The following is a 9746-nucleotide window of genomic DNA, read 5'->3' on the forward strand; positions in this document are numbered from 1 at the left end:
TTTCAGGGCGGCACGGTGGCACAGCAATAGAGCTATGGCTTACAGCATCAGAGGCCCAGGTTCAATCCTGACTACGGGTGCTGTCTGTATGGAGTCTGCACGTTCTAGCCTTGACTGCGTGGGTTTTTACTGGGTGCTCCGGTTTCCTCCCACATTCCAAAGACTTGCGGATTTGTAGGTTAATTGGCTTTTACTCTCCAAATGGGACTCAAACCCAATTCTGATACAGCTGTAGGAATAAAGGCTTAGAATTGAAAAATAATAGTTCCTTTGCTGTTATTGTGGCTGCCCTAAATCCTTTTTCCGTATTGCTTTTTTCACTCTGGCTGCAAATCAAGCTCTGTCATACCAACTAATCTTTCCTTTCATAACTCCTCATCCAATACCAACTCTCCCCATGCCACAGACCACAGCTTTCATCCTTCCATGGTTGTTACATGAATGGGGCAGCACGGTGACGCAGCGATAGAGCAGCTGCCTCATAGCGCCAGAGACCTGGGTTTGATCCTAACTACAAGTGCTGTCTATACGGAGTCTGCACGTTCTTCCCGTGACCGAGTCAGTTTTCACCGGATTCTCCAGTTTCCCGCAACGTTCCAATGACTTGCGGGTTTGCAGGTTAATTGGCTTCTGTCAATTGGCCCTAGTGTGTAGGATAGAACTGGTGTACGGGTGGTCAGTGGTCGGCATGGACTCAGTGGGCTGAAGGGTCTGTTTCCGCATAGTATCTCTAAACTACGCTAAAATGTCCATGCTTCACTGAGTACATGGAATCTCTGGAATTGTGAAAGTTACTCCAGCGTGATGGAGGGCATTGATAGCCCTTTCTATTATTCTCAAGCTGCATTCAAAGCATTGAATGTTGTGAAGGAATGATTCCTACTTATTTTATTTTTGAACAAAGGTTCATCGCTGACATTTAAAAAAACTATTACTGGTCATAGATTGAAATTGTATCTGTCATCCACGATAAAGGAACAAGGTAATATCAGTGTAAGATACTCTGAAAGAAGACACAAAGTGCTGGAGTATCTCTGGGAGTTCTCTTTCCCAACTCTTCACTAAAGTCACAGTATTCAAAATGTAGGAACAAGGAACTGCAGATGCTAGTTTATCCAAAAGGACACAACGTGCAGGAGTAACTCAGCAGGTCAGACAACATCTCTGGCGAACATAGATAGGTGATGTTTTTGGTTGGAATCCTTCTTCAGACTGACTCTGATCCGATGTACAATACTATGTTTAGAGATACAGCGTTGGAAGAGACCCTTCAGCCCACCGAGTCCATGCAGCCCAATGACCGCCAGTATCATATTTTCTTCCTACACACTCGGCACAATTTACAGAAGCCGATTAAACTACAAATCTGCACGTCTTTGGAGTGTGGGAGAAAACCGAAGCACCTGGAGAAAACCCACTCGATCACAGTGAGAACGCTCAAACTCAGCACAGACAGCGGCCGTAGACAGGATTGCACCCAGGTTTCTGGCGCTGTAAGGTCGCAACTCTACCGCTGTGCCACCCATTGAAATGAATGTGTGATTGTCTCTGTGCAGAGGCGAGTCTGAATATTTGTTTATTATTGTTCCTCCTCAGGTGCTTACACTTCACTTTACACAGTTATGGGAAGGTACGGCCTGCCAATTACCTCCCTGCACAGGAAAATAAATCATTGTTCTATCCCAAAGGCAAAATCATAACTTTCAAAAGCCAGTGACAGATATCACTCCAACAGCAGCCACTCATTTGAAGAAATCACTCCCAGGTGATTATCAGTGATTTATGGCCGGTCTGGACTCAGTGGGCCAAAGGGCCTGTTTCTATGTTGTATCTATTAATCAGTCACTTAATCAGTGGTTAAGTTTCATTCTCATTAAGTAAGTGTCTGCAATGCAATACTCAAACACCCACAGTGCTGAAACATTTCCCTCCATTTTACTGATAACATCTTTTCATGTTTACACCACGTTTGGGCTCAGCTCATCCTTAATCCCTGTATAGATTCCATGTCATTTCCATCAGAACCTGTCACATTTGAAACCACAATACACTTGTGCAGATATTAAACTATCATGGAACAACATCAGCGGCGTTCGCTGATGTCCGTAATTATCAGCGGGCACATCCATTAGAGCGGGGATTGACTGCGGCTCACAAGCAGGAGGGCCTGCAATGTCAATCATGAAATGATTACGTCTGTGTGTCACACAAGAGGTTTCCATTTCAATAACCACTCTTGAATGGAGTCCACTACAGACACATTCAGATCACGATATGTGTCATCAATAAAGGCTGCAATTATAGCACAACTAGAATTTGGATATTCATATTACTGCACTTCAATGCCTGATTGACACATGACTTTCATCGTATGTAATGGTCAACAAGAGCATTAATGTCAAGTGCATTAGTTTAGTTTAGTTTGGAGATTCAGCGAGGGAACAGGCCCTTTGGCTTGAGTCCGTGCCATCCACACATTAACACTATCCTACACACGACAGGGACAATTTGCAATTATACCAAGCCAAATAATCTACAACTCAGAGTGTGGGAGGAAACCGACGCAAGGCCGCGGAGAACGTACAAATTCCGTACAGACAGCGCCCGTAGTCAAGATCGAACCCGGGACACTGGCGCTCAAAGGCAGCAACTCTACCATTGCGCCAGCGTGCCGCCCAGTCTGAAGAAGGGGCTCGTGGAACATAGCACAGCACAGTGGCAGCACAGGGTCTTCGGCCCACAATGTCTGTGCCCAACATGATGCCAAGTTAAACGGAACTCATCTGCCTGTACATTATCCATATCCTCCTGTTCCATGCACTTCCATGTGTCTATCCAATAATTTCTTGAATACCATTTGGAATATTGTGTGCAATTCTGCTCACCTCATTGCAGGAAAGATATGTACAGTTTGGAGAGGATGCAGAGGAGGTTTACTAGAATACTCCCTGGATTTAAATGTTTCATCTACACAGAGAGGTTGGATAGACTTGGATTGTTTTCTCTGGAATGTCAGAGCTAGAGGGGAGACTTGACAAAAGTATATAAAATCATGAGCAGCATGGTCAGGGGTGACAGTCAGCACCATTATCATGAGAGTGCATTGCTGTACGGTGAGAGGAGGAGTGGAGGCAGACACCACGGTGGTGTTTAAGAAACTTTTAGATAGGGATAGAAGAGCAGGGAATAGAGGGATAAGGATCATGTACAGGCAGATGAGATCACGGTTAACTAAGCATCATGTTCGGCACAAACGTTGCGGGCTGGAGAGCCCGTTCCTGTGCTGTCCTGTCCTACTCAATGTTCTATGTTCGAATGTAAGCGTGCATTTTAGGCTTTGGTAATCTCCTTAAAGTTGGCTTACAGTTTTCTGACCGGATATCAAAATGCCACCCCTTTTACCCATCAGCCTGGCTTAGTAAGCACATTCTAAAGTCCTGAGGGTGGCACATGGCACAGCGGTAGTTTTGCTGCCTTACAGATCTTGGGTTCGATCCTGACTACGGGTGCTGTCTTTGCAGAGTTTGTACATTCTCCCCGTTACCACGTATGTTTTCTCCGGGTGCTCCGGTTTCCTCCCGCATTCCAAAGACATAAAGGTTAATTGGCTTCTGAAAATTGTAAATTGTCCCTAGTGTGTAAGATATTCCTAATGTATGGGTGATCGTTGGTCAGTGCAGACTCAGTGGGCCGAAGGGCCTGTTTCCATGCTGTATCTCAAAAATAAACTAAACTAAGTGCCAGAGTGCTGTGCTTTCATGTCCCATTATAGGACTTGAGCACATATTCCAAGCTGATACCTCAGCAGTACGGCGAGACAGTGCTGCATAACCCAAATTATTTCCTTTTGAATGATGGAGGAGAGGATACCCTCAAGTACCTTTTCAGTCAGACAGATAAAAAACTCCACTGCAGAATTCATCACCGATTATCAAGGAGCTCTACCGATCTCCTGGTAACTAACAACCCCTCAACCATAAACAAATTGACAGTGCACACAAACAAACAATGCTGGAATCTTTGAGAAAAAACACAAAGTGCTGGAGTACGTCAGCGGGTCAGGCAGCATCTCTGGAGAACATGGATAGGGGAGTTTTCTGTCGAGACTCTTCTTCAGACTGGCACACGCAGACATGGGCCTGGGCCTGGAAGAAGGGCAGAGTCGGGTAGCACCCTCGACTGCCATCTCTCTGCCTGTGCCCTTGAATGGCCACCTTGACTAGGCCCAGGAGCAAACCGGCAGGGAGATCCCATGCCCCCACCGACCTACCCTCCCCCATCCGCACCAGGTGACCAAAGATCAGGAGTGTGGGGCTGAAATGCAACCAAAACCTGAGGAGCAGCTCCTTAAGATACTCAAACAAGGGTGCATCCTCTCAGACACCATTTAGGGGGCTGGCGAGTCCATGAACCAACAAATATCTATTACGCGCCACTGCTCTGTGCATACCAGTCCTTACAGATGTTACAGGTATATCTATGCTGTCTGTAATTGTCACTGTGATTAAAAGCAATGCAGGTGAACAGAGAATCCTGAGATTTCTTCTCAGATGTGAAATTAGATCATAAGATCACAAAATCATAAGTGATAGCCATTTGGCCCATAAAGTCTACTCCGCCATTCAATCATGGCTGATCTATCTCTCCCTCCTCACCCCATTCTCCTGCCTTCTCCCCACAACCTCTGACACCCATCCTAATCAAGAATCTATCTATCTCTGCCTTAAATATATCCACTGACTTTTCCTCCACAGCCTTCTGTGGCAAAGAATTCCACAGATTCACCACCCTCTGACTGAAGAAATTCCTCCTCATCCCATTCCAAAAGAAATGTCCTTCAATTCCAAAACTATGACCCAGATAATGAGGAGGTAGTCGATGCAGGGACTATCCCAAACTTTAAGTATCAATTAGACAGGTACATGGATGGGACAGGTTTGGAGGGATATGGGCCAAACGCAGGCAGGTGGGACTGGTGTAGCTGAGACAAGTTGGCGGGCGTGGGCAAGTTGGGCCACAGGACCTGTTTCCACACAGTATCACTCTATTACTCTATCTGTGACTTTGATGGTCAGATTACGCTTTTATCAAACACTTTTATTGCAGTTTCCAAGCTTTCCAAGAAATGCTAAAATGCGAATCTTCTTAACCACTCCCTACAGCTCAGGACATTGAGACCTGGCAACATCCTTGCAAATTTTCTCTGCACCCTTTCCAGCTTTCCTATACCATAGTGCCCAAAAATGAACACACTACTCTAAATCTGGCCTCACCAACGTCTTATATAACCGCAACACGACTTCCCCTACTTCTATACTCATAACTGTGACATGAGCTCCCAACTTCCATACATAATATAACCGCAACATGACCTCACCAACTTCTACACTCAATATAAAAGCAACATGACCACCCAACTTCTATATTTAATTACTTGCAGAGCAGTGAATAATCTATTCTTATTTTATAAATAGAATGCAATGAAATAAAATATAAATTGGAGGTAGACAAAAAGCTGGGGAAACTCAGCGGGTGAAACTCAGCGGAAAAGCCGAGCTTCTCCAGCTTTTTGTCTACCTTCGATTTTTCCAGCATCTGCAGTTCTTTCTTAAAAATATAAATTAGACTTGTTTTCCTTCAGATTATGTCTTATTTTATTATGTGTTTGTACTGGAAGTAACAACATATTTAGCAATGAGGACCAATGTATTTTACTGCACTGCATCAGGTAAATGCTTAAACAAGCAAGCATGAGAAGCAGAATCATTATTCCTGGCTTAACGAAGGTGGACTGTGAGGATTCTACAAAAGCATCTTTGACAGAGTCAATGCCAAATTCATTGCTGCATAACTGCATGAATGAGGTGATCTCTGCAAAATCCCAGTGGACTGACAGCTGGCTGAATTCACTCACCAAATCTCAGTTGCTCTGTGTATGTGTGTGTGCATATACACTGAACTGTTTTTGTTCATTATATTGTTTACAGAGTACTATCTTTACATATTCTGTTGTCCTGCTGCAAGTAGGAATTTCATTGTTCTGTTTGGGACAGTGTCCGCCAATAAAATACTCTTGACTATAATAGACAATAGAACAAAGAACACATCAGCACAGGAACAGGCTCTTTGGCTCACAATATCCTTGCCGAATATGATGTCAAGATAAACACCTCATCTGCCTGGACATCATTGATATCCCTCCATTCCTTGCATGTCCAGGTACCAACAAAAAGCCTCTTAAACACCACTACCCGTATCTGCCTCCACCACCAACCCTGGCAGCATTTTCCAGGCACCCACCACTGTTGAAAACAATTGCCCCACACATCTCCTTTCAACTTTGCCCCTCTTACCTTAAAGCTATGCCCTCTGGTCTTTAACAATTCTAACATGGGGAAAAATATTTTGACCATCGACCCTATCTATTCCTCTCATCACTTTACATACTTCTACTGGGTGTCCTCTCAATCTCCGATGCTCCAGAGAAAGCAATCCAAGTTTGTCCAAACTCTCCTTACAACTAATACCCTCTAATCCAGGCCGCATCTTTGGTAAACCTCGTCTGCACACTTTCTGAAGTATCCACATTCTTCCTGTAATGGATAACCAGAACTGCACGCAATAACAACCCGAAACGTCGACCATTCTTTTCCCTCCACAGCTGCTGCCTGACCCATTGAGTTCCTCCAGCAGATTGTTTATTAGTCCGGATTCTAGCATCTGCAGTCTCTTGGGTCTCCACTTTTCCACTGCCTTTGACTTGAAACATTTCAATCCAATGTTTTTGATGGAATATGTTTTAAGAAGGTAGAGGAAGATGAGGAACTGGAATATGTCCTTTGACCCACAATGTTTGTGCTGAACATGATTTCAAATTGAATTAATTTCCACTGCCTGCTCACCTTTAGTTTAGTGAAGTATAACGTTTAGTGCAGTTTAGTGTTTAGTATAGTTTAGTGTAGATGCGATGAGTGTAGTTGAGTGGGGTCGTAGTTGAGTTGAGTCTAGTCGACCATATCCCCCCCATTCCCTGCATATCTATGTAAAATATACATAGCTACATAAAAGCCTCTTAATCACCATTAGCACACATACTTCCACAACAGATCGGGCAGTGCATTCCAAGCATACCTCAACCACCCAGTTTGTTCATCCTCTCCTTCAAACTAAAACCCTCTAATCCAGGCAGCATCCTAGTGAATCTCTTAAGCACCGTCTCCAAAGACTGCACATTCTACCCGTAATGGGGTTAACAGAACTGCATGCAATACTCTGGATGCGGTCTCACCAAAGTCTTATGGAGCTTTACACCGAAGATAGACACAAAGTGCTGGAGTAACTCAGCGGGGACAGGCAGCGTCTCCAGAGAAAAGAAATACGTGACATTTCGAGTTAGACCCCTTCTTCAGCCTGAAGGAGGGTTCTGACCCCAAAAATCACCTATTCTTTTTCTCCTGAGATGCTGCCTGACCAGCTGAGTTACCCCAGCACTTTGTGTCTATCTCCCATCTTATAGAAGATAGACATATAATGCTGAAATAACTCAGTGGGACAGGCAGCATCTTTGAAGAGAAGGAATGGGTGACGTTTCGGGTTGAGATTTTGTGTCTATCTTTGATTTAAACCAGCATCTGCAGTCCTTTCCTGCACATTCCATCTTCTCGAGCTGCACAGACATTTTGGGAGAAAGAAGTACACATTGAATTAGCACTGTAACAAAGCAGGGTAACAATCGCTACTCCCTCCTTTCACCTTCAGCTCAGAGTACTTCATGCATGACACATGATTCATGATCCACGGTAAATGATTCAAAATTAGTTTGGATACAAATGAACCGAGAAAAAACGAGGCAAGTGGGTTTATCTCTGAAGACTGCGGGTTAATAAAGGAGGTTAGCTAAATGGATTGTTTCTCCAATGCAACTGATTAAATCTTAATTGTTTTGCTTAACATGTAGGGGGTGCAACAAACCAGCTGCTAACTAAATTATTATCTTTGATGCAGCTTCTGGACGATGACTGACAAGGCAATTCATTTCATCGGTACACTTTGGCTAAGCTTGGCTTTCTAATTGTTTTGACTGATTGGAAGATACAGGTGGCCCTTTGGCCCAATATGAAGGTAGTGATTTTCGATCACTCGTTCACACCAGTCTATGTTATCCCTCTTTCGCATCCACTCCTGGGGCAATTTGTAGAGGCCAATTAACATGCTTACTTAGGCCACTGTTGGAGCATTGTGTGCATTTCTGGTTGCCACATTACGGTTTTAGAGTTTAGATAGATACAGTGTGGAAATAGGCTCTTTGGTTGCTGAGTCCGCATCCCCCCTTACACTAGCACTATCCTACACACTTGGGGCAATTTTACAATTTTTACCAAAGACAATGAACCTACAAAACTGTACGTCTTTGGAATGTGGGAGGAAACTGGAGCACCTGGAGAAAACCAATGTGGTCACGGGGAGAACGTACAGTCTCTGTACAGACAGCATCTGTAGTCAGGATCGAACCTGGGTCTCTGGTGCTGTAAGGCAGCAACTCTACGACTATGTCACTGTGCCACCCAAATAGAGATCCACTGTCGGAATGAAGTGTATTGTCCCTAGTGTGTAGGATAGTACTAGTGTACGGGGTGATCGCTGGTGGTCGCGGGCTCAGTGGGATCCGGTTTCCACACTTGATCTCTAAAGTCTAATGTCTAAAACACGCAAAGGATGCAGCCCTCTGCCAGCGCACCCACCTCCCACTCCACCCACCCGACTACTCCCCGTCAGCACTGCAATAGCCTCTGGGCACAGCGCCATGGGCAGACCACTTGAAACAACTGAACTCTCGTCCTCGAGGTCAGTGCAAGAATGACCACCTGCTTCAACCTCTGCATCAACAAAACCGTTGCTTGTGTCTCCTTGCTTGACTGCGAGGTCAAATGTCGCATCCATTGGTGCAACTAAAACAGGAATAATCTGACTTCCAGACTAATACGTGCATCAACATGCGTGCCTAGCAATTCAAATACATACAGCATCATGCAATGTAAAGTGATTATTTATCCACACAAGATCATAAGTCATAGGAGCAAGATTAGCCCAATCGGCCCATCAAGTCTACTCCACCATTCAATCATGGCTGATTTATCTTTCCCTCTCAATCCATTCTCCTGCATTCCCAAAACCTTTGACACCCTAACTAATCAAGAATTTGTCAAGAACTCCACATTAAAAATACCCAATGACTGGGGCTCCACAGCCGTCTATTGCAATTAATTTCACAAATTCACCACCCTCTGACTAAAGAAATTCCTCCTCATCTCCTTTCTAAAGGCAGGTCTTTTTATTCTGAGGCTGTGCCCTATGGTCGAAAACTCTCCCACTAATGGAAACATCCTCTCCAGGTTGTCAAGTCAAGTTTATTTGTCACATACAGATACGAGATGCGCACTCCATCCAGACCTTTCACTATTTGGTAAGTTTCAATGAGATCCCTCCCTCAACCTTCTAAACTCCAGAAAGTCCAGGCCCAGAGACCTCAAACACTCATTACATGTTAACCTATTCATTCCTGGAAATCGGCCTTTCAGCCCAACTTATCCATGCTAACCAAGTTGGCATTCTGTGTTCGTTCATTTGGCCCACAGCATTAGAGTGGGCCAAACTCTTCCTATCCCTAAATGTATCCAAATGCCCTTCAAAAGTCACGTTTCCTTGTCTTTTGGTTGTCCTGAGAAGAATTGCCAGTCTCCTCATCC

The sequence above is a fragment of the Leucoraja erinacea genome, chromosome 5 (genome assembly GCF_028641065.1).
Source record: "Leucoraja erinacea ecotype New England chromosome 5, Leri_hhj_1, whole genome shotgun sequence".
In the NCBI taxonomy this organism is placed as follows: domain Eukaryota; kingdom Metazoa; phylum Chordata; class Chondrichthyes; order Rajiformes; family Rajidae; genus Leucoraja; species Leucoraja erinaceus.